This window comes from Geotrypetes seraphini, chromosome 5 (genome assembly GCF_902459505.1).
Source record: "Geotrypetes seraphini chromosome 5, aGeoSer1.1, whole genome shotgun sequence".
Classification (NCBI taxonomy): Eukaryota; Metazoa; Chordata; class Amphibia; order Gymnophiona; family Dermophiidae; genus Geotrypetes; species Geotrypetes seraphini.
In genome coordinates this window covers 43,894,801-43,921,277 of record NC_047088.1, presented here as the reverse complement: position 1 = coordinate 43,921,277, position 26,477 = coordinate 43,894,801, and the positions used below count along the sequence as shown (strand labels likewise).

The 26,477-nt window shown below is 42.6% G+C and overlaps 1 protein-coding gene and 1 long non-coding RNA gene across 3 annotated transcripts in view; both read right to left on the bottom strand.

Moving 5' to 3' along the window:
• The window catches only part of GPC3 (glypican 3), a 472,642-nt gene that overhangs the window by 221,398 nt on the left and 224,767 nt on the right, over positions 1-26,477 (bottom strand). The gene's annotated exons all lie outside the window — the stretch shown is intronic.
• LOC117360857 lies at positions 9,103-13,404 on the bottom strand. Its single transcript, XR_004539540.1, has 3 exons — positions 13,038-13,404; positions 11,121-11,174; positions 9,103-9,133 (listed from the first exon to the last, which is right to left on the bottom strand). It is a non-coding gene; the product is annotated as an uncharacterized LOC117360857 (long non-coding RNA).

Sequence of the window (26,477 nt, the reverse complement as noted above, 5' to 3'; positions counted from 1 at the left end):
TATCACCCCAGGTAGTGAGGGATCTGCATACCAAGTTTCGTTCAAATCGGTCAAGCCGTTTTTGAATTACTGTGAGAATGGCAGCTTTTTACATTTTTTCCATTGACATGAATGGGTGAAATCTGATTTTCTGTATTTGCCTGTTATATCATGTACTTGTATGTTGTGGTAATTTTAAAAGAAGCCTTTTACATGTATTTCAAACCATATATGCACAGAAAAACCCTTTATAAAATTACCTCTAAGGTGGTAATTCTATAAGTGGGTGCCTGTTAGGAGCTATTCCATATAAGCACATACATGTGTACTTTCCTTTATAGAATTCTAGCAAAACTAGGCACCTATAAGTTAGAGCTGGCATAAGCATGTGCTATTAAGGGGGGAAGTTATCAGCATGGGCTACTGTTAAGAAGAGATTACATCTTACCTGATCATTTTCTTTTCTTTAGTCAGCGGCACTATTCTGAACTAACAAGTGTTATCCCTTCCTGCCAGCAGGTGGAGGTAGAGAAAACTGAATTCCACAGGTGATATCACCAGCATAAACTACAGTGCTCCCTAGAACAATTCAGTATGCATCTGCCCAAGCAGCAGAATTTCCTTTTGTAAGGCACCGAAAAAATCCAAAAAGAAGTGGGGGTGATCAAACTAATAAACCAGGAGAACAGGATCACAGTTTATTAAAAGCTCAACCAGAGACTGTGACTTGGGAGTGACTATTAGGCTTGACCACATTGTGCAACTGCATCCAGTAGAGCAGGGAGCTAGTTCAGGGACAAGAGTACCATCAGTACGACCTGCTGAAGGTAGAGAAAAATACTGGCTTATTCCAGGGAACACTGTAGCTCAGCCCTGCACAACAAACAGCTCTCACTGCGGCCGCCCTGGTGTTTTTAATTTTAAATCTTCAGGCAGCTACTGCATCAATGAAGAAGCCTGACCTGGAGCACTTCATTCTACTTCCGGGGCAGGCCTGTGCTGCACAGTGGCTGCCTGAAGACTCCTGCTACCATTGTGTATGCCGGGTCTCCTGCCTTCCTTGTCTTCTCTCCCCACTCCCAGACCAGCAGCAGCAGCTCAGTGTGCTTTTAACTTCGCCACATAGCTGTCACTAGCATTAGTTTAGACGCAGTTCCATCAGGCAGCCTCGGGGTCTTTGCAAGACCAGCCCACTTCAATGATGTGAGGCAGGCCAGCCTAGCAAAGGCCCCCAAGGCTGCCTGATGAAACCGCATCTAAACTAATGCTAGTGGCAGTTGTGTGGCGAAGTTAAAAGCATACAGTGAGCTGCCGCTAGGCTAGAGAGAGGAGAGGTATTGCTGGACAGGGGAGGAGGAAAAGAAGGAGAGTTACTGCTGAACATGGGGAGGAGGGAAGGGGGAAGGGAGAAGGGGTACTGCTGGACAGGGGGGAGGGACAGGGAAGGGAGAAGAGGTGCTGCTGGCCTGGAAAAAGGGGAGGGAAGGTGCTACACACTAGATAGGAAGGTGAGATGATGCATGGGGAGAGAGCATGTTGGATTGGGGGTGGGTGGGAAGGAGGGATGCCACTCAAGGGAAGAGGCAAGAACAGAGAGAGAAAGCATGCAGGAGGCATAAAGGGTTGGACTCATGGAGAGGGTGAGATGAATGGGGAGGATAGAAAGGAAGGAAGGGAAAATGTCACACGGAGGAAGGGGGAGAGGGCAGAGAGTGAAAAGTTGGCCTCATGGAGGAGAAGAGAGAGAGAGATGTTGGTTAGGGGAGGGAAGGATGATCAGAGGAGAAGCATGCAGGAGGAAGAGAGAAAGAAATGATGGACTGGTGGAAAGGAGGGAGAAATTTTGGACTGGGAGGGAGACCAGAAAGGAGGAAGGGAAGCGAGATGGACTGCAGGGGGCAGAAAGGAGGGAGAGAGAAATTTTATACTGGGGGAGGGGGGGAGGAGAGATGACTAAAGGAAGGGAGAGATACCAGATCAGGGTATGGAAGATAAAGAGGGGAGTCTGGGAGCACTATAGAAATAATAATAGTAGTGGTAGTAGAGAGAGATGCCAGATTATGGGAAGGAGAGGAGAGAAATGCCAGACTGGGAAGGGGGGAACAGAAGAAGAGAGATATCAGACCACTAGGAGGAGGGAAGGAAGGAAAGAGATGTCAGACCACTGGGAGGAGGGAGGGAAGGAAAGAGATGTTGGACTACTGGGGGGGAACGAGGGAAGGAGATGTCAGACCATGGAAATGGGGAGGGAAGGAGAGAAAGATAGGAAGGGAAGGGAAGGCATGGGAAAGTAGATTTTGAGAAGACTTGAAAAATTGAATGTTAAGTTAATGCAAAAGATGGAGGCAGGGCAGAAAGTGAAGAAGGAGAGAAAAACAGTCAATGGATAAGAAGGCACTGGAAACATAGTTAAAAGCACAGAAAAATAAAGTCATCAGACAACAAAGGTAGGGAAAATGATTTTATTTTCAATATAGTGATTGAAATGTGTCAGTTTTGAGAATTTATATCTGCTGTGTGTATTGTGTGTATATGAAAAATGAAAGCAAAAAATTATATTACAATTAGGAAAGGGAGAAGGATCTGGGGTAGAGCTTGGGTGGGTTTAGGGCGGAGCTTGGGAGGTCTGTGGTTGGAGGTACTTAGCTTGAAGTAGTTGAGAAACACGGCTGTAGGCAATCAGCCGGCGCCAATACCTCTCCTTCTCTCCCGCCATCTTCCCTGCTGGCACCCCCTACTGGTGTCTCAGGGCCCATCTGGAAGGCCTCTGCGCATGCACGGATGTCAAAGTGATGATGTCACGCTTGCATATGATGTCATCACAGCAACATCCGCGCACTTCCGGGTACCTCGAGCCATGGCCACTACCTGTGGCCCTTGCTACATTTTCTGACTTCGCTGCGGCCCTGGATCATTTTTGAGTTATGCAGGCCTGCTGTAGCTTATGCTGGTGATTTCACCAGAATTCAGTTTTTTCTACTGCCACCTGCTGATAGGAAGAGAAAATCCATTGGTTCAGAACAATGGAGCTGATGCTAAGAAAGACTGGTTATTTTACAATACATACTATTTTAGTGCAGAGTCCCATTTTAAGATACCTTGTGATAAAATAGCACAACTTGTGATAAAATAACCTGTCTTAATGGTAGCTCACACTGATAATGTGAGTACTGTCTATGCTGTGCTCCACCTATGCATATGCCTACCTATCACATATGCCGTACTTATAAAACAATGCTTTGGCAGAATTTGCCATTTAGGTTTATATGTACACACATACACATGTATACAGTATGTCATTCTTGTAAATACATAATTAGTGCATAACTATTAGCATGTTCTTCAAAAAATTATCTTCCACATGATCAAGGAGCGCAGAAGTGAAAATACAGAAGTTCTCACTTTTATTCAGTCATATTACCATGCTCTGTACACAAATGCTTAAGGGGCTCATTTTCAAAGCACTTAGACACACAAAGTACCATAGGTTAAGTGCTTTGAGAATGAACCCCTAAATATAATAAATATTTCCAATGTGCAGTGTGAGTCCAGATATAGATATAGACCTCATAGTCTATGTCTAGGGCGCTAAATTTTGAATTGCCCCAGGTACATTAGATAGATTGTGAGCCTGCAGAGCTGCAGACTGGGAAAAATGGTTGAGTAACCATTCTGAGCTCCCATAGGAGAATGGTATAAACCCCTCCTCCCCCCACCCCAATATACTGGTTGAAAAGAAGCCTGATCCTACTGCAAGCTATCTGCAAGTACAGCTTCAAAGATGTGGTACTGTAGTTTCCTTCTGCCTCTCTAATCGTTAGGATTTCTGGCCTCCTTAACCCCCCCTTTCCACCCCCCCAACTCTTAACTACCAATTTCTAGGATCTGTTGTCTGGTCTTGCCTTTGGGCATTAAAAACTTAAATCTGGCCCAAGCAAAGAATATAATGCTACAAGTATATGTTTTTATTTTATGATCCCATTCCCTACCAAATGCCACAGGAGATCTGATATATAAGAGTAATTTTTATAATCTATGGGAAACTTCCAGGCTTAGATTGATGTACTTCTTAGTCTCAGGTCTGCAAGCAGATTCTGAAAGGAAAACTCTGTAGATTTTCCCTTTCAAAATGTGGCACAGGACCAGGCCAAAGGTCCTTTAGCAGCAGATGCACAGTCTATGCCAAAAATCACAAACAAGGATTTCAAAACGTGTTGTCTGATGGTTCTGCTTTTACCGCACCCTTGGTCTCGCCTGTTTGCAGCATGGATAAAAGCATCTGCTTTGTTTCACAGTGTGGGACTTCCATGAGAATGCTATTTCCAGCCCCTGAAAGCTGGAGTGATGCTGCAAAAATCTATGCAATGGTCAATGAATACGGACAGTGACCTTAAAAGCCAGTAGCACATAAAGGAAGTTGGTCTGCTATAACTTGGCAAAATGTTGCATTTTCCTTCATTACCCATTTGCTTCATCTTGCAGAATAAACTCAAGAGAATTTAATTTGTTTCTCACTACACTAATTATACTACTCATGTAGAAATCATCAGTTTAATGGCACGCGTCATATGTGTATACAGGAGAACCAGTACAGAGTCAGATGTACTTGGCCATTAATAGAGCCATAACTCTATGCTGTGTGAGGCAGTGGGGACTCTACAGGATAGGTTGCCTTTATAAAATAGGTGTAACATATGACCAGCAAGTTGAAAAATAATCATTAAAAAGTATTTTTATCATGCAGTGCATAATGAAGCTGGGGAACCTATTGCCCAAGGACTGAATAAGTTCCTAGAGGAAAATTCATTAGAAAAATTAGCCAAGGAGGCTTGTGAGATTCATTGTTCATCTTTGAACATTAACAACTGGAAATAGATTTTGGGAAGAAACCTTTTACATATGTAGGATCTGCTGGATTTTCCTATGTTCTTGTGTACGTAACAGTGAGTTCTGTCTTAAGAAGAGGGAAATAAAAACCCAATACCAAAACCAAGACATATCAGCTTCTACTACTCAATAATCAGCAAAAGACTGATCACTTGTATGGAAGCTGTTCAAAAAAACACTAGAAAAATGGGATACAAAATATTTACTTAAGTGGTGCATTACATGCTGGCAACTCTAGCTTTGTTAGTGGAGTGTGTTGGAAATATGGGAAATAGAAAGGGACTTGGACTTGTATACCACCTTTTTGTAGTTATACAACCACACTCAAAGTGGTTTATATACAGGCAGGGCAGGATTAATTTGTCGAGGGCCTCTAGGCACACAAGTACACTGGGCCCCCTGCCCTGCCCCACCCCACCATGCGCCCAGGCAGAAACAGGAAGCTGTGTCAGAGGGAAGCTTTGAGCAAGCAGCACCGCTTACACAATTACAGTTCCTGTTGCCTTTCTTACCCGCGTTGCTTGCTTATCTTACTTTCCATCAATGGGGGGGGGGGGCTGCATTGCTGATCGGGGTGGGGCCTGCTTTACCGATTGATGCTGGAGGGGCCCATCGCCGTTTGGAAAAAACAATGTTGATGCCCTCCTTCATCGGGCTCCCCTGACCATTTCGGGCCCTAGGCACATGCCTACTTGGCCTATTGGTTAATCCTGCCCTGCATACAGGTACTCAAGCATTTGTCCTCTCTGTCCCGGTGGGCTCACAATCTATCTGATGTACCTGGAGCAGTAGAGGATTAAGTGACTTGCCCAGGGTTACAAGGATCAGTGCAGAGTTTGAATCCACAACCTCAGGGTGCTGAGGCTGTAGCTCTAACCCAGGGGTAGGGAACTCCGGTCCTCGAGAGCCGTATTCCAGTCGGGTTTTCAGGATTTCCACAATGAATATGCATTGAAAGCAGTGCATGCAAATAGATCTCATGCATATTCATTGGGGAAATCCTGAAAACCCGACTGGAATACGGCTCTCGAGGACCGGAGTTCCCTACCCCTGCTCTAACCACTGTGCCAGTATAATATCAGAAGTGAGCCAAATATAGAACAATGAAGCCATTGTGACATCACTGATGAGGTTGGCTTTTATTGGTGGAATGAGGCATTATGACATCAGGGAAAGAGAGTGGTCTTGTATGCTGCCTTGTGGTTTTACAACCACACTCAAAGTGGTTTACATACAGGTACTTCAAGCATTTTCCCTATCTGTCCCGGTGGGCTCACTTTCTAATGTACGTGGGGCAGTGGAGGATTAAAGGTCTAATTCTATAAGAAGCGGCCAAAAGTTAGGCACCAAAGTAGACACTGTTCAGCGTAATTCAAGTAAAATTGGGTGCTGTTGAGTGAATCACGCTGAGCGGCACCTATTTTGGAGGCGCCCAATAAACAGGCCAGCTCTAGGCACAACTAAAAGTTAAGCGGCCATGTGAGTGCTTAAAAGTGCTGAAGAGCAGCGTTTCTGTAACACAGCGCCTAACACGAAGCCATGCCCATGCCTAACATACATAGCGCCTATTTTTTTTTTTTTTTTTGAAGGCTGCCTAAATTTTTAGAGGCGCCTTGTTACAGAATCGCTCTTTCTTGATAGGCGCCTAAGTTTCAATCAGGGCTGATGAAAAAGCTTAATTGAGCTTGTTCTTCAATTTAGATAGGCGCCTCCAAAATAGGTGCCTAACATTAGGCTCTGGGTACAGAATTTGGGCCTAAGTGACTTGCCCAGGATCACAGGGAGCAGTGAGGGCTTTGAACCCAACAGGCTTAGAGTGCTGAGGCTGTAGCTCTAACCACTTTCCTAATGAGTGGTGCAAGAGCCAGCAAAACATTTTGATTTGGATTGGATTGGATTTATTGCATTTGATATACCGCTTGAACATAGGTATTAAGTGGTTTACAATACTAAATATAGGGATTGAGCTACTCTCTCTGTCCCAAACGGGCTCACAAACTAATTAAGCATACAAGAGAAGACACCACTAACATATGGAGATATATAATAAGAGGGATGAAAAGAAAGTACCCCATGGAAAGTAAAGAACATCGAAGGCAAAGAAAATAATCCCCTCACGATCCAAGAAATGAGTATTATAGTTACATTATAAGGAAAGATAGACTAGTTAAGCTAACAATCTAAATTTATTACATTTCATTACTGACTTCTATTCTGCCTGTACCTTGCAGTTCAAGGCGGATTACATCAAAAGATGACTGGACATTTCCAGGAAAAATTACAATTTAAGGAGCTGGTTACTTAGTAGAATCGTGAGGAGGGATTAAAAGATAGGTAGAAGAATAAGGATTACGTTTCAGAGAAGTTACGAACATCAATAACAGGAAAACAAGAAAGATTAAAAATTAAACTAAAGTATACTCTAAGGGCTCCTTTTACAAAGGCGCGCTAGCAGTTTTAGCTCGCGTGCTAGCCGCTACTGCCTCCTTATAAGCAGGCGGTAATTTTTCGGCTAGCATGCGCTAATCTTGTGGGTGCGCTAAAAACGCTAGCGCACCTTAGTAAAAGGAGCCCTAAGACCGTTTATAGCTCTGAGTTTCATCCTGGCTCAATAGATCAAGAAAGGCTAGTGCCAGATACAATTTGTTTTCTGTTTAATTTCACCTTGATTATATGGGGTTTTTTCCCAAAATGGACTTAAGAAACCCGACTACATTGGTTTACTGGAAAAATTTTCCTGCACAGTAGTCACAGGCTCCTGAAGAAGGTGCAGGTTACAGGCTTCTGTACTGAAATGCCTGCAGCGTTGAGTCCTTTGTTTATATTGATAGAATTGAATTCTCGCTTTTAATAAAAGTTTGTGTTTGGGAACATCTCTATTTCCCCTCTTGTTTCTTCTCTGATCTAACCACTACACCACACTCTCCTCCAACATGGTAACCGTAAAAATGTAAAGCTCTTTATCCTCTAGTCCAGTGGTCCCCAACCCTGTCCTGGAGGGCCACCAGGCCAATCAGGTTTTCAAGCTAGCCCTAATAAATATGCATGAGAGAGATTTGAATATAATGGAAGTGACAGGCATGCAACTCTGCTCCATGCATATTCATTAGAGCTATCCTGAAAACCCGATTGGCCTGGTGGTCCACCAGGACAGGGTTGGGAATCACTGGTCCAGTCCACCCCACCCTCTTGCTCCTCTAGGCTAAATCTTCTTTACCTTCTTTAGTTTCTTCCCTTCTTCTCCTTGGAAGAACATGGTGGTGGACTCATTCCCAATTGCAGTGGCCATCTGGGGCAAGTGAAGCAGTTTAATTGGCTGTTACTGCTCATCATTCCTTCACTCATGCACTGGCTGAGGCAGCCAGAAAACCTCTTCCCCTTACTCAGTAGTAAAATGGTCAGGGAAACGAGAGTCAAACAGAAAAAAATTCAAATAGGGCTAAATATTCATATCAACATGGTCCTCCTTCCAGAGGAGTCTTCTGCTATTTCTGTCAATCCGTGGCATAGCCTTGACATAGCCTGACTACCTCACCTCACGCTGAAAAAAAGGGAAGAGAGGTGATGTGATACTGACCTTTAAGTACTTGAAAGGTTTTGTTTTGTTTTTTTAAGGTTCAAGGCAAGGTTTATTATTGAAAAAGTTTGAAAATATGCTTAACTTTCTTATACAGACATTTTACTGAAACACATTAATATTCAAACAAACCTCTTTCACATAGGGGCGGTAGAACTAGAGGACATGAATGGAGGTTGCAAGGATATAGATCCAATAATAATGTCAGGAAATACTCTTTCACAGAAAGGGTAGTGGATGCTTGGAACACCCTTTCAAGAGAAGTGGTAAAGCCCAAAACTCTAGACGAATTCAAAAGTGTGTGGTCTAGACACAGGGGATGTTTAAATAGAAAGAAGATGGAAATGCAACATGGCTGTTTAGGTGTTACCTTGGGCATGAATAGTGGGAGCTGAGGCCAATGCTGGAAAGACTTGAATGGTCTGTCCCACATACAGTGAGAAACAAAGAAGAGTGGCCAAATCTAGCATGGGGGAATGGAGTCCAATGCCAGACAGATTTGTACAGTGTCCTGCATATGGCAAGAGATAAAGAAGAGTGGCCAAATTCAGCACAGAGGAACAAAGCCTGATGACGGACAAACTTGGATGGTCTGTGTCCTGCACATGGTGATGGACAGGTGAAGGTTCAACAACTCCAGTGTGTCGATCATTTTATTGTCATGTACTGCGAATGGATGAACTGTGCAGCCTAGGAAAGAGAGAAGGCATCTTGACTGGTAAGTTGAATACTATCAGCAATACACTATGTATCATCCCCATCATGTTTGGCTGCATGGTGGTGACTTCACAACCAGCATTTAAACATGGGTGGCCTGGGCCTACACGGAGTGGTGAGCGAGGCTCTGGGCAGACTAGATGAGCCATGCCATCATTTACTGTGCTACCTTTGTCTTGGGACCCCTCTGCTTTCATGGTTGGCAGAGATGCCAAGCTCCATCGGATTTGTTGCCTGAGATGTGCTTGCAGCAGCACTTAATACACAGGCGTGCTCAGCTTTCTTGTGCATGCTCAGTTCAGGTCTACCTGAGCATATGCAGGAGAGCTGGCATTAGCAGCCAAAGCATACATGCCTGCTGTAGTAAGGACTGCTGCAGGCATGACCCAGTTGGGAGATGTCTTTAGCTGGCGGGGCTTGGCATCCCTACCAGCAAAAATAATATTTTGCTGTGGCTGCAGGGAAAGGTTGGGAGAAAGAAACTCGGGACTTCCTAGTCCATTTTTGAGAATCTCTAAAAATGGACTTCTGGGCAGCTTGTTCCAGAAGCAATGGAAGTATGAAGTCATTGGTAGAGCCACTAGAGGTCTCTGAAATCCTTAAGGATGCAGAGCCTTAAAGGCCTCTACTAGAGAGTGACACAGTAGAGGTTTCCATGGTAATTACCACAATAACATGGAGCCCTGGATCAATCTGTTTGGTATTACCACGGTAGCTGCAGATGTTCTGCATTAGTACTATGGGAATGGGAATCACTGATGCGGTAATATTGAGACAATGGGGACAGAGTGCAGCCCTCCCCAGGCCTACCTTCAACTTCCCTGGTGGTTTAGTGGCCTCTTCGGGGTGCAGGAAAGAACCCAACTCCTGCTGCCGCTATAGTCACTGCTCCGAAAAATTTCAAGATGGCTGCCGAGCCTTCATGCTTCTGCTTTCTTAGACTACAAGATGTTTGGCTAGGCTGCCGCATGAAGTCTCGGCAGCTATCTTGAAAATCTTCAGAGCAGCAGCGGCTATAGCAATGGTATGGCCAGGAAAGAGATGGGTACTTTCCTGCCCCCAAAGAGGCCAGTAGGCCACTAGGGATGTTCATGTAGGGCATGGGGAGAAGGGAGAGTGGAACAGAAGGATGCATGCCAGAGGAGGGAGGGAATAATAGCTTGATAATAGGGGACCTTTATTTGCAATGCCTTAGGCCTATAAAGAGCTCCTTTTACAAAGGTGCGCTTAACGCACGCTAAAATGCCCTGCGCGCTAGCCGCTACCACCTCCTTTTAACCAGGCAGTAGTATTTCAGCTAGCGCGTGCTAATCTTGTGCGTGTGCTAAAAACGCTAGCGCACCTTAGTAAAAGGAGCCCAAAATTAAATAAAATCATCTTTCTGTTTTTGAGCGGGGAGATGCGTGAGAAAAAAAATTAAGACTACAGGGATGGTGAGGGGACGGGGATGAATCTTTGTCCCTGCATCACTCTCTAGTCTCTACACTGAGGGCTCCTTTTATGAAGCCGTGTTAGTGGTTTAACGCGCATAATAGCACGCGCTAGCCGCTACCGCCTCCTCTTGAGCAGGCGGTAGTTTTTCGGCTAGCGTGGAGGCACTGCGTGATTAAAAGTCACGCGCGGCTTCGTATAAGGAGCCCTGAGTTTTATAAATTCATTTGTGTACTTTTGGGGGTTGAGAAGTCCATAACCCTCTCCCTCACTGAAAGAGGCTATACTTGTAGATTCTACCAAAATTTGCTAAATTCTGCATCGACCACTGCGACGTCTCTGTAGCAAGAAATGCCAAGTTTTGGAAGATGAAGATATTAGCAAGGGTAGTAATTAAATTTCTCCAGGACTGTCAGCTGAGAAAATTAATGTGCCTTTTTGTCTAGGGTATGCAAAATTAATATTAGGAAGACAGACAAACAGATGCTGTAGTTTACTCTGCTCTGAGCAGACAAATGTATTTACTCACTTTTGCTGCAGCTTCCAGTTCTATTTGTATTCCTCAATAGTGTTTTCTGTTTCCCTACAGTGATAATATAATCTTATGTTTGTTACAAAGTCAGGTATGCATTTCTGCTGCTTTCAATGTCTGGGCAAGTAGAGAGAAATAAATCTTAACAGGTCAATGAACATATTGAATCTCTGCATAATGGCTGGCATTCCATGCTAGTGTATTCCTTTCACTTGGATACAGATACACAAGGGGTGGGCCAATATTCAGCCAGTGCAGTGAGTGTTTTTTTAAAAACAAACAAACATATATATTCAGCACTGCTATTCAGTCAGTGGCACTGAATATACCGTACATACAAGCTGGCTTTTACAAAACTGCAGTAGAGGTTACTACCGTGGAACGGCAAGGTAAATGCTCTGATGCTCAAAGAATACCTATGAGCGTCAGAGCATTTACTTCAATGGCCTGCGGTGGAAATTTCTACCATGGCTTTGTAAAAGGAGCCCACATTTTGCTGACTTCCACAAGTTTTTTGAATAGCTATGATATTCAGCTACTATCTAGATAGCTAAGTGGTTGCATTTAGGATAGTCTTTTGATGTCTTAAATTAAAACTGCATAGCTAATCTGGACAGTGGCTGAACATCACTAGTTATCCATAGAGTTAGGAACGCTCACACTCCATCCTCACTCTGCTCTAGTCCGTACGTATATTCAGTAAGACTTACCTTATAATGGCACTGAAAATTTACAGCTAGGTGACATGCACACAGCAAAAGTCTCTACATGACTAAATTCTTTTGAATATGTTATAATTATCTACTATAATAAAACGCTAAGCGCGCATGCGCATTCTTACCGCCGTGTTTCCTGATCCCTGATCTGTAGGTCTGTGGCAGGTAAGAGTACACATGCGCAAGTTGTTGTTCTATTTTAATGACCGGCGGCAGCTAACACACTGTGACTCTCCCCGCCCCACCCCCACCCCCCGGCATTAACCTTACCCGGCACACCCGAAACCCCCATTGACCCTCCCAGCCGCCCCTCCCACCGCAAGACGAACACAAACCTCCCAGCTCCAGCAGCGTTCGAGGCACAGTAAACACGCTGCTTCACATCCTTCTACTGGCCTGATTTCCTCTGCCGCGTCCCTGATGAGACCACCGGACACTTAAGGCACAAGTTTATCATAAAGAATCATTCTTTATAATACCGAGGGCCTCAAAATAGTTGATCCAAAATCTTATCTCTTTCAGTTGATGCTTTTGATAGTTTTTCACTTTCTGCATGTTGCACTGCTTTCAGCTGTGGATAGCTGAAATTATCAGAAGCAATTAAGGAAAGATTTATAAACTATAGTTTATAAATATTTCCTTAATTGCTTCTGATAATTTCAGATTTCAGATAATCCACATTTTGGATCTGTAGGTACTTGGAGGGCTGCAGAAAAAATAGTTAATGTCTTATTAAAGAAATGACAACTTTACATGAGATAAGTACCTATAAATCCAAAATGTGGACCTGCAAAGGGTTTGAGTTTGAGACCACTGCCCTAGAGGCACCAGAGGGGGCTAAGCTCAGCACTCCCACCCCCATCATGTGCCCCATGGCACTTGGAACATGAACATTCCTCAGCCGGCCAACCAGCACAAATCTATCATGAATCCACATTAAAATAGCCTGAGGAATCCATCTGGAATGATTTTAAGCAAAAGCGATATGTTTACAGGCAGACTGAGGCTTTTAAAATCAAATTGGGAAATCCAAGATAGCCACTGCAGCAGCATTTTAGCACCAAAAAACAGCCTGGGAGAGCTTAAATAAAAGCACATAAAATTCAACAAAGGGGTTTTTGGAGATGGGGGATCCTCTAAAATTTCAATCTGTAGACCATCCTGATGTCTTCCATAGGCTACAATAGTCTGTACTCACTGTTGTGTTAGTGCTGTGCCTGCTTCAGCTCAAACTGTAGCTGGACAATGGAGAAGAAAGCTGCCACAGGCAAGCATGAAATTCCACTCCAAATGCTTGTTTCTTTGTGCAGCCCTCACAGCTCCTCATGCATCTTTGGAAGGGCAAAATGCAGCCGGTATCTGCTAAAGCCCTCAGGATCAACATGGGGGTCACACAGCCTGCACTCAAGCTCTGGAAAACAACCAGGAGCAAGCCACGTTCCCAGGGAAATGGTCCTCAAGCCACCAAAGGTTAGGCAGGTTCCTTGTAAAAGGGTTGCCCTCCCAACTACAGACTTCTGACCACAGAGTCTGTGTCTTCACCCAGGCAGAGCTGTCCTAGTCAAATTGGGAACCTCTGGAGCACCACAAGCCTCAAAGTTTGGATGAAGACCCTAAAATAAAAAAATCTATATCAGAGCAGATCAGAAAGATACCTTCCAACTTGCCTATAGAAGGAAAAATTGAGATGGGGGCACAGCCCAGAGATGCAGATGTGAAGTCGAGAGAAAAAGGTGCCTTCTACAAACTCAAGTTCTGGCTGTGGTAAAGCCATCTTTTTTCATATGAGTCTTTTAAGTAGACTAAATCCAATGCTATCTAATTATGATTTTAGAATTCTAGTGCAAAGTATGATATTACAGAAATTGGGCTACTGCAATGCGCTATACCTGGCAATGGTATCTTCCAGGTTTAGAGCATTGCAGGTGATCCAGAATGGTCCTGCATGCCTTGTATGTGAAAGTAGGAGGTTTGAACATATGACCTCCCTTTTGCAATAATTACACTGGCCACCCATTAAGAGCAGGATTGTGTTTAAGGTGCTAGTCTGGTTTTTCTAGCAATTCACAATAGGGTACCCTGGTACCTGTCACAAGCCATAACCTGATATCAGCCACAACATTCTTTAAAATCGGAGGTGTCAAAATATTTGATGTTGAAGAACTTACAAGCAGGTGAAATATGCAGAGATATGAACAGGAGCCATTTCAGTAGCTGGAGTGACTCTATGGAACAGTTTAATTGGACAACTGATATTGATAAACAATATTCAGCACTTTAAGAAACTTTTTAAAACACTATTTATGGAAGCTTTTTATTAAATAGATAAAGAGCACTGTTTTTAGGGAAATAAGGATGAATAACCCTCTGTTATAGTATTGTCTAATATGATAGGTTATTACATTTTATGTATGTATTTTGTAACCCGCTTAGGTTTTAGGTGGAATATACCATATTTTTTGCTCCATAAGATGCACTTTTACCACCCCCAAAAAGGGGGTAGAAAAGAAGGGGGTCTTATGCTGCTCGTCACCCCCCCCCCAGCATTCTATTGCTGCTCATTGCCCCCCCTCCCCTACTGATGGTGCTGCTCGCCACCCTCTTACCCACTTGCCGCAACAGGAAAGGAAGAGAAGGGCCGCCGGCATGCAATCGGGCTCACAAGTCTTCCCCCGACATCAATTGTGATCCAGACCCAGTTGCACACCGCCAGCCTTTCCCTTCATGGAGTTGTGGCAGCAGTGGATGAGCAGCAGACCAGGGAGGAGGAATCGGCGCGGCAAGGAGGAAGGCAGGCAGGCTCTGGTGTGGGAGGGAGGAAGGACGAAGACTAGACAGCATGGAGGGGGAGGGGCACGAACTCGGGACATAGGAAGGAAGGAAGGAGGGAGGGAGGGAATAGAAAGAGACAACTGTTGGACATGAGGAAAGAAGGAAAGAAAGAACCAGACAACAAAGGTAGGATTTCAATTTAGTGATCATAATCTGTCTGCTGCAGTATATTTGTCTATTTTTCTAGGGGGCTGGGTTCAGAGGCACAATTTGGTTCAGAATATTTTTTCTTGGTTTTTCGTCCTCTAAATCTAGGGTGCATCTTATGGTCAGGTGCATCTTATGGAGCAAAAAACACAGTAAATCTGTTAAATAAATAAATAAATAAAGGAGAATATCAGCACTTTAAAAACTTTTAAAAACAACACTATTTATTGAAGCTTTTTAGTAAATAGATAAAGAGCACTGTTTTTAGGGAAATAAGGGGAATAACCCTCTGTTATAGTATTGTCTAATATGATAGGTTATTACATTTTATGTTTGCATTTTGTAACCCGCTTAGATTTTAGGTGGGATATAAATCTGTTAAATAAATGAAGAAGAATAACCCACTGGTTCAAAACTCATATACCTTTTGCACTAGAAAATGTGGTCAATAGCCTTTTCAACTGCAGCACCAAAACCATGAAATGAGTTCCAACTGAGATAAAAGCAGAGCTGAAGAGGCAACAGTTTGGAAAGTTATTGAAGGCATTCCTATTTGAGGAGACTTTTTCTGGTTGAGTTTAAGGGCTCCTTTTACTAAAGTGTGCTATGCGTTTTAGCACGTGCTAAACACGTGCTAAATGCTAATGTATGCATGTTAGCCTATGGATGCGTTAGCGGTTAGCGCATGTATATTTAGCGTGTGCTAAAACGCATAGCGCACCTTAGTAAAATAGGGGGTAAGTGTTTTAGGTGCATTCGAAAATGCATGTTGATTTAATTTTGGGTGTGTTTTATTGTACTCCGCACAAAAAGGTTATATTCAGTCGTTATGGCAAATAAATGAGTTTGAAATAAAACAGAATATTTTCAAAAAAATATATAAAAACAAAATGATGAGGAACCAACAGTGCCTTAAAAATATTACATGGATACCATACGAAAAACGGCTTGACAAATTACAGCTATACTCGCTCGAGGAGCGCAGAGAGAGGGGGGACATGATCGAGACGTTCAAGTATCTTACGGGCCGCATCGAGGCGGAGGAAGATATCTTCTTTTTCAAGGGTCCCACGACAACAAGAGGGCATCCGTTGAAAATCAGGGGCGGGAAACTACGAGGTGACACCAGGAAATTCTTTTTCACTGAAAGAGTGGTTGATCGCTGGAATAGTCTTCCACTACAGGTGATTGAGGCCAGCAGCGTGCCTGATTTTAAGGCCAAATGGGATCGGCACATGGGATCTATTCACAGGGCAAAGGTAGGGGAGGGACATTAAGGTGGGCAGACTAGATGGGCCGTGGGCCCTTATCTGCCGTCTATTTCTATGTTTCTATGTTTCTATGGATATTTTGAAGAACTGGGTTAGTTCTGCTGCTTTAAGGAGCCACAGCTGAAACATAAATTCTTTAGCACGCCGAAGCATCTTTGATTTAGAACTTCTATCCTCACTCAGTCTATGAAACTGCTGTGTCAACCATTCATGCGTTACAGTATGCTGACTTCCTAATTTCCTCAAACACATTATACTGAGCATGCATGATTTTGCAATACACCTGCAGAGTTTCAGACATAAAATATCAGAAGGCAAATAAAAACATCTCTTTCATTTTATTTTTATTGGGATACTACTGGCCACACTGTTTCGGACAATATAGTCTTTGGGTGAAAGGGCAAATGTGTTTAGGAACGGAGTATTAACTTTTCCGCCAATGGTTGCATTAAGGCTATTTTTAAAATGACTGCTCATAAAAACGGTGCAGGAAATTACTGATGATGTGCAGACTTCCTAATTAGTTCTCTCTCTCTTTCTCCATTAGAAACTTAATAGCAAACGTAAATACTTACATAAAGGAGCTCATGTGTGGCTTGCACATACGCCATCTAAATCCTTCATTTCAGCAGGTCTTTTAATTACATGCAGGTGCCACACAGGAAAATTTAGAGAGAAAAACCACTTCGGAATTAGCAATAAACTGGTTTGCCTTTTCTAAAAGCTATTTCATTTTATAGCGGTATTTCAAAGACATCAGCACTTTCTAAAATAAAAAGGGGATATTTGCATTGCATACTTTTTGAGAAAGTGGACCTTGACACATTTAACTTAAAAACATAATAATTCAAACTCATACAAATCTTGTACAAGCACATTTTGGAGGTAATTCCACAAGGAGCTGCCTAGCTTTAGGTAGCAGGAAGGCATATAAATGGGAGTATTTTAGTACTTAGCACAAATTACTCGGATCTGTGAAAAATCAATAATATGGTGAAACACACTTTCACAAGAAAAGAAAGAACAATGTCATATAAAGAATGTAGGCAGTGCTGCTTTAGTTCCAAGGAGAAAGTTCAAACTGAACTGGAAGAAAAGCCTCAGACAAAAGCCCTCCCACCACCACAATGGTGGATAAAGATGGTAGGGTGGTAACCTCACTGGCAAAAACCTCTGTTATACTCCCAACATGAAAAACTATAAGCAGGGCTGTCTATGCTTGATAGAAGAAAAAAACTTTCCACTTATCTCAGTTGATCGGTACACCGACGATGGCCAGCGTTTCACTAACTTGCTGCCTCAGGGTGTATCAAAAGTCCGATCAAAACTAAAGCCAGAAAAGAAAATTACATCAGTATACTGGACTTGAAGCATGACTTCAAAACAATCTTCAGAAGCCACTAAGACATACCTTTAAGTAGGACGCCGCAACGTCTCATCTGATCAAAAAGATGGCTGCACCATAACTGTACCGGGTTATGAACTCCCGGGGAGTGACGTCAAACCCCGGAAGTGGCTATGCAATAAAACAGCTGACTAGGCTGCTGACAAGAGAGGAGGGTAACGCGGTCTAAAAAAGAACTTAATACAAAAAATATATATTTATATGATTGTTTTTCTCATAACTTTTAAGTTTTCAAACACAAAAGGAAAGTAAAAATATCTGTCAGAACACGCGTTACGGTCCTAAAAAGAAAAAGAAAAAGAAAAATGTCAAAACTGTCAGAAAGATCAGAAGAAAACATTCCACTCTAATTTTTGATTTAGCCCACTTGGTTCTTCACTGTCCAATTTATAGATCCAAGCTAGTTCAGCCCGTAAGAGTCTCTGTTGTCGGTCGGAACAGTTGTCAATAATGTGATCAATCACGCAACATTGTAAATCAGTAAATAAATGGTTATACTCCAAACGGTGTGTAACCATAGGAGCTTGGAGTCGGTTATTCCGAATGCAACTTTTGTGCTCGGTGGCCCGTGTTCTAAAAGGACGAGTGGTCTGGCCCACATAAATTTTGGGACAAGGGCAAATAAAAACATAGACCACAAATGTCGAGTTACATGAAGTGATGTGTCTTAGCTCAAATGATTGACCTGAGCTCGGGTGCACAAAAACATCCTTGAGTTCACGTGTTATTAGGCAGGTAGAACATTTTCCACATTTAAAGTGGCCAACGGGTTGATCAGTGGCTGGATGTGGCTCTGTGAGATCAGATGGGCTCAAAAGTTCCTTGAAATTCTTTTGGTACTTTACATGCATATGTGATCACTTGTGTACAAAAATTTAAAGCTAAACTTAAAACTTTTCTCTTTAAAGACGCCTATACTCTTTAGTACCATCTCTTGTTTCTCAAACTTTCGTGAAGCCTTGAAATACTAAAACGCTTCTTTTGAAGTGATCCCCACCCTAATATATTACCACTCCCCATTTACCTCCCTTTTTTATTAAGTTTACTTCAATGTATTTTAAAACTTCCCTCTCCAACTTCCCTTTTTGTTCCATATACGTCAATGTGAACCCGTCTAGTATTTTTAATATTTGATAAGATATTGCTTTTATTTACCTTTATATTTCTTTTTTTAATCTCATTATATTGTACACCGTTTAGACACTTGTTTTGAAAAACGGTATATCAGAAACAAAGAAGCTTGAAACTTAGGGCTCTTTTTATGAAGCCGCGTTAGCGGTTTAATGCGCGTAATAGCGCATGCTATACTGCCGCCCGTGCTAGCCACTACCGTCTCCTCTTGAGCAGGCGATAGTTTTTTGGCTAGTGCGGGGGTTAGAGCGTGATAAAAAGTCACGTGCGATAAAGCCGCTAACACGGCTTCGTAAAAGGAGCCCTAAAATGACGTTTTATAGAAAGGCATACACTTTTTCAGTAGGCCTGTGCAATGCAAAGTTTGAGCATGGAGAGAGCACATAGGTACATGCATAAATTCCAGAATACTATTATTATTACATACATCTTGGTGTGAGCATTGACACCAGTTATAAAGCTAGTATAAGCGATCATGCCTTAATTTATGCATGTTTTCAGCCAATTGCATTATTGTTTACTTCTCTTTATAAAATAAGCTTAAAATATGCACTGTCACCAGCTCCTATGGTGGGCACCCCATTATAGAATTACCCTCTTTCTGATCTCATTGCACTCGTCTGTTGTTATTTTGATAGCAAGGGCAGAGGGAAATGTTTCTTCATAGATGATATGCTGAAGAAGCAATGGGACCTTTTTATCAAACAGTGGTAAAAGTGGCTTTTAGCATGCCCTTATGGGGGTAATTCCCACACATAAAAGCCATTTTTATTGCTGGGGTAAAATGGCTGATTTTCCCATTTTTAATATTAATGCCCATGTGTTAATGTTCCCAAAATGCCACCTATTTTGCAGGTGGTAGGGACTCATGCTCTACAGCTGTGCTGATCAGCATGCAGCAATGCCTACATGTCTTGTAACACCATCACAGAAGCTCATGTAAACCGCTCTGAATTGACTCCTCAGTCATTAGTAGCGGTATAGAAGCTTTCAACAAACAGTGAATGTAGACCGATTAGTGCAGAATATGTATCACCCCAGACCTATCCCAGTGCTAAAAAAATAATTTCTTTTTACCAAATGGGTAGCACACACACATACATCCCCAAATTACCACAGGAAGCCTCAACACCCACTGTGGTAAGCCACTTTTTGCTATAGCTATATGCAATAATTCTCACTGCAGCATTGTAACAGGACCCCTATAATATTTATTTATTTATTTTTATTTTACTGCCGTTTTGAAGAAATTCACCCCAGGCGATATATATATAGCAATCTGGATATAGGCAATAGACAATTTCAACAGAAAAAAATATGCAGACTACCGTATTTTCACGCATATAACGCGCACCTGTGTAAAATGCGCACACGGGTATAGCGCGCGGGAAACCTAAATATATGTAAACAAATTTTTATATAGCACGCACACGCGTATACCGCGCATGCTGCTGCATGAATTTAAATCTCCTTCTGCCGTCCCGACTCTCCTCTCGCCACCCTGCCCTCTGCCCCGAGTCTCCTCTGGTCCCGACTCTCCTTTCGCCACCCTGCCCTCTGCCCCGAGTCTCCTCTGGTCCCGACTCTCCTTTCGCCGTGTAAGCTGCAGCCACTTGACCGCTCGCATCCCCCCAGCCCCCCCTAGCCCCACCCTGTACGGAGAAGCTGAAATCAGAGAAAGGGCGGGACCGCCAGCAGAGGAAGCAGCGCAGTGCAGGGCTCAGAGAAGGGGCGGGACTGCCGGCAGAGGAAGCAGCAGGGCTCACTGGCATCGGGAAACAATGGTAGGCAGCTTCTCTGTGCAGGGGAGGCTGGGGGGGTGCGAGCGGTCCTTCGGGGTAGGGGTGCGAGCGGTCCTTCGGGGTGATGAATCGGACGTCGGAGGGGGAAACTATGTAAAAAAAATTTTGTACAACGCGCTCACGCATATAACGCGCATGGTTATACTCGGTTTGTAAAATCGTGTATAACGCGCGCGTTATATGTGTGAAAATACGGTACATACCGTGCTTCCCTGAAAATAAGACATTGTCTTATATTAATTTTGGGCCCCAAAAAGGCACTCAGTCTTATTTTCGGTGATGTCTTATTTTTTTCATGAATTTAAAATGGTGGAAGTGGGTAAATAAATAATAATAAATATAAATGCTCCACTTATTAATTTGAGAGCACCATCTCAACAGAAGAAAAAGCCTCAGGTATTATCTTAGTAGAGCATAAATGATCAGACCTCCTTGTTTATCTCTTTCTCTCTGCGACAGATCCCACATGTCTATCCCAGGCCCTTTGAATTCAGACACAGTCCCTGTCTCCACCACCTCTTTCTGAAGACTGTTACAAGCATCTACCACCCTTTCTGTAAAAAAGTATTTCCTTAGATTATTCCTGAGCCTATCACCTCTTAACTTCATCCTATGCCCTCTCATTCTAGAGCTTCCATTCAAATGAAAGAGCCTCAACTCATGCGCATTTACATTACGTAGGTATTTAAACTTCTCCCCTCTACTGCCTTTCCTCCAAAGTATACAGATTCAGATCTTTAAATCTGTTCCCATGCACCTTATGATGAAGACCACATACTATTTTAGTAGCCTTCCTCTGGACAAACTCCATCCTTTTTATAGATTTATGAAGGTGCGGCCTCCAGAATTGCACACAATATTCTAAATGAGGTCTCACCAAAGTCTTATACAGGGGCATCAGTACCTCTGTTTTCCTACTATCCATACCTCTCCCTATGTAACCTAGCATCTTTTTAGCTTTCGCCGTCAACTTTTCAAACTGTTTGGCCACTTTAAGATTATCACATACAATCACACCCAAATATGTTTTTCTGTCATGCACATAAGTTCTTCACTCCCTAAACTGTACCGTTCCCTCAGATTTATGCAGCCCAAATGCATGACCTTGCATTTCTTAGCCTTAAATTTTAGCTGCCAAATTTCAAACCATTCTTCAAGCTTCGCCAGGTCTTTCTTCATGTTATTCACACCATCCGTGTGTCTACTCTATTGCAGATTTTGGTTATCATCCACAAAGAGGTAAATCTTACTCGACAACCCTTCAGGAATATTGTTTATAAAAATGTTTAAAAGAACAGGCCCAAGAACAGAACCTTGAGGCACACCATTGGTAACATCCCTTTCCTCAGAGCAATCTTCAATGATCACATTCACTACCCTCTGTTGCTTTCCACTCAACCAGTTCTTGACACAGCCCGTCACTTTGGGACTCATCCCAAGGGCACTCAGTTTATTTATTAGACGTCTGTATGTAACACCATCAAAGGCTATGCTAAAATATAAATACACCACATCTAGCGCATATCCTCTATCCAATTCTCTGGTCACCAAGTCAAAGAAATTGATCAGATTTGTCTGACAAGACCTACCTTTAGTGAATTCATGTTGCCTCCAGTCCTGTAATCCACATGATTAAAAGTGTTTCCATTAATTTGCTTACCACAGAAGTCAGACTTACTAGCCTGCAATTCCCTACTTCTTCCTTACTTCCACTTTTGTGGAGAGGGACCACATCTGCCCTTCTCCAGTCCTCCGGTACATTATATTACATTAGTGATTTCTATTCCGCCAATACCTTGCGGATCAAGGTGGATTACAAAAGAAGTTATCTGGCCATTTCCAGAGGGATTGAAGAGTAGAGCAAGTTGCTTCAGAGAGTTGGGATGAATCTTGCGGTGTTAGTTTGTCTTCAAGGATGTCTTGAATAGGATGGTTTTTATTTCTTTTCTGAACGATTTGTAGTCTGGAGTCGTTGTCAGTAAATTGGAGAGTTGGTAGTCTAGTTTTGCTGCTTGTGTGGCTAGAAGGCCTTCGTACAGTACCATTTCCAACTCTAGAGATTCATTGAAAAGGTCAGTCAGCGGAGCTACCAGATCTTCCCTAAGTTCCTTCAGCACCTTTGGATGTACAGCTTCTGGCCCCATCGCTTTATCTACCTTTATTTTAACTAGCTCTTCACGAACACAACCCTCTGAAAATCGATCAGGGTCTGTTACTCCTCCATCCCTATTCACGTTTGTCTTCTGCGGTCCCGCTTCCGGCGCTTCAGTCGTGAACACAGAACAGAAATATTTGTTAAGCAATTCGGCATTTTTTTATCAGCTTCTACATATTCCTCCCCTTTACCTGTGAGTCTCACAATGCCACTTTTGCACTTCTTCCTATTACTAATATATCTAAAAAATGTTGTCTCTCCATTTTACTACGTCAGCTATTTTTCTCTTCCATTTGCATCTTTGCTTTCCTGACTACACGAACAGCCTCTCTTAACTTTTCCAGAGATTTTTGCCTGTCTTCCTCTTTCTGCGATCTTTTGTAGTTTATGAAAGCTAACCTTTCAATCCTTACCTTCTCAGCTACTACTTTTGAGAACCAAAGCAGCCTTCTTTTCCTCTTACTTTTACTTACTTGCCTCACAAAAAGATTTGTCGCCCTTACAATCGCTCCTTTCAGTTTTGCCCACCGCATCTCCACTCCTTCTAGACATTCCTATCCAGACAATAATTCCTTGACGTAAACCCCCATCCGAACAAAATTAGTTTTTTAATAGTCTAGAACCATGCAGTGATCAATGGATGCCAGATGATCACCCACTGTAACATCAGAAACACTTTCCCCATTTGTAAGCACTAAGTCCAGTATGACCTCATCCCTCATGGGCTCCATTACCAACTGCTGGAACAGTTCTCCTTGTACAGAATCAAGGATCTCCCTACTTCTAGAAGACCCCACAAAAGGGATACCCCAATCAACATCTGGCATGTTAAAATCACCTATTGGTAAGACTTCCCCTTTTTTAGATATATTCTGAATGTCTACTATTAAATCTCTGTCCACTTCTTCCGTCTGTGAAGGAGGCCTGTATATCACACCAATGTAAATATATTCACCATTCCCTCTTTCCAAATTGATCCACAGTGCCTCTTCCCTGCCCTGCAGATCCTGCAATTGTGTGGCTTTAATATGATCTTTAACATATAATGCTACTCCCCCTCCTTTTCTTCGTACCCTATCTTTCCTGAACAGATTATAGCCCGGTCAGTTAGATGGCAGTAGGGCACCTAACGCCGCCTAACTTCAGTGTGTCACGTACAGAATTTGGCTGTTACTTTTTATAGAATTGTGTTTTTCAAGTTAGGAGCCTATCTTTCAATTAAGTCCAATGAAACCAATTCTGAGGTGTTGAGTGCCAATTATCAGCAGGCGTTTTTGATCACGGCTCTCATGGAGCGGGAGCATAGGAAGATCATTCCTGCCCCACTTCATTGCTAGACCCCCAGGGCTTTAAAGGTAAGGGGGTCATAAAGGCTGGAGGAAGGCGGGCCAGGACAGTACAGAAAAAGGATCGCTGGGCCACCAGGACTTCAGGCAGGCACATGGGAGGTCTGCAACAGGTTCAGGGGGAGGGGGAAGAAGGGGGAAACACAGACCAGAGGACTCAAATATAACTGAGATCCCATTTTGGGGCTATTTTTTGAGCCCAAAAATATTAGCTTATATTCGAGTATATATGGTAACACTAATTTTTATAATCAAGAGTCTGTAGCCTAGTTCATTCTGAAAGGAATAAACATTGTGGCATCAGTACATCTTTTGTCCTTGACAGAACTTTAAAAAACACAAATAATTTCTCTTCTAAGTTGCTCAGGTAAAAAAAGATCCAGAGCAGCAGGAATAAAAATTGTATGTAGCCACAGGATACCACCACCCACAGGTAGTTAAAGTGTGCCATGCTATCCTTCTGCAAAACAGCAGCACAGCTTAATCCAGTTTGTTTAAAAAAAAAATCTACTCTAAAGACAGATTTGTACCTTCTTCTCTAATGAGCATTATGACATTGGGAAGAATTAAGACAATGAGAAGCAAAAAGCTTATTCTGAAAGTCAGCAGAGATAACGGCTTCACAGTTTAGCATGCATTACTTAGGGTTAGATGCATCACATACATCAACTACTGTCTACATAGCTCTGCGGTAATCCTTATTACAGCATGTAGAAACCATATATTACATTTACAGGTAAAGCAAAAAAGAAAAATGTACAATGCAAAATGTAATTTCTGTTTTTATTAGGGATCTTCCTATAGAATCTGCAGTGTCTCTGAAATCAGTTTCTTGGGATGCAAACAGCAACAAGTATGAGGCCATGCCCAATGGGGACCACTCTCTGTCAATCTACTCAAAACCAGTCTACATTTAGAAGCAATTTTTTTTATAAAATGAAGTACATTTACCTACAAGTAGCGGGATACCAAAGTGTTCCTCTTGTGATCTAAGGAAACCTTTGGAGTTCTTGCTCCTAGTCTGCACTTTGTAATTATAGGATGTAATAAAGGATAGGCCACAGTGTCCATTAACATTTGTAGATGTTCCCATCTTGGGAGCAATTGTATAAACATACGCACTAATATTTACATAGCTCTTACATGAATATATGTTTAGAATAATGGCATTTATGTGCATATGTATACACCTATGTGCATAACTGCCCAAATTCTGCCTAAGCTCTATTCTGTATATACTCATTTAATTTATATAATGCAGTGGTTCCCAAACCCTGTCCTGGGGGACCCCCAGCCAATCGGGTTTTCAAGATATCCCTAATGAATATGCATGAGAGAGATTTGCTTACCTGTCGCTTCCATTATATGCAAATCTCTCTCATGCATATTCATTAGGGATATCTTGAAAACCCGACTGGCTGGGGGTCCCCCAGGACAGGGTTTGGAAACCACTGATATAAATCATAATTGCAAGGGATGTACACATGGTCAGAGCTTAAGTGCAGCATGCATAGGGCTCAGACTTACATGCATAGCTTATACAACACTGCGAGTTGCAAGGCTATCTGCAGCACTTAGGTACTAACACACCTGCTCATATGGCTGGTATGAGAAGAGACTGGAAGATCTAAATATGTATACTCTGGAGGAGAGGAGGGACAGGGGAGATATGATACAGACGTTTAAATACTTGAAGAGTATTAATATAGAACCAAATCTTTTCCAGTGAAGAAAAAATGGTAAAACTGGAGGGCATAATTTGAGGTTGCGGGGAGGAAGACTCAGGAACAATGTTAGGAAATTCTTTTTCATGGAGATGCCTGGAATGCTCTCCCGAGGGAAGTGGTGGAGAGGAAAATGATGATGGACTTCAATAAAGCGTGAGATAAACCTAGAGGATCAGGAACTAACTTCTACTAGGAGACATTAATCTACACCTAGAACTCACTCACACCCACACACACTGTCAAGGACCTCTTCAACTTTCTACAGTCCCTCAAGTACTCCATCCCCTCACCTTCACCCACTCACTAGAAATGACACCGTCTAGACCTCGTTACCACCCTGGAATTTGACACAATACAGTATAGCCCAATATAGCTCTGCAAGATGGGGATTGGTCTCCCTCACTTTGGTCAGACCACTTCATGTTCTGATTTAACTTGCTTTGGCAGCAAGCCAAACATACTCCCAAGCCAATAAAAACCTATACAACCAGAAGTTACATTGAAATACCCTCCTTCTGGTCCGAATTCAAAGACTTTAAAGAATTCTCAGACCTGCTAGACTTCTATGCTACCTGGGACAAAGTTAGCACTAACATCTACAACAAACTTGCCCCCAAATCCCTGCAAAAAAGATGGATCCACGAGTCAGACAAATGGTTTGATGAAGAGCTCCACGATCTAAAATGCACAGTACACTGCTTAGAGAGAACATGGTACAAAGATCAAACCCAGGTCAACAAGGGACACTGGTGCAAACAAGTACACATATATAAACAAATGCTGAAAGAAAAGTACAAAGCCTACTACTCCCAGTTGGTGGGT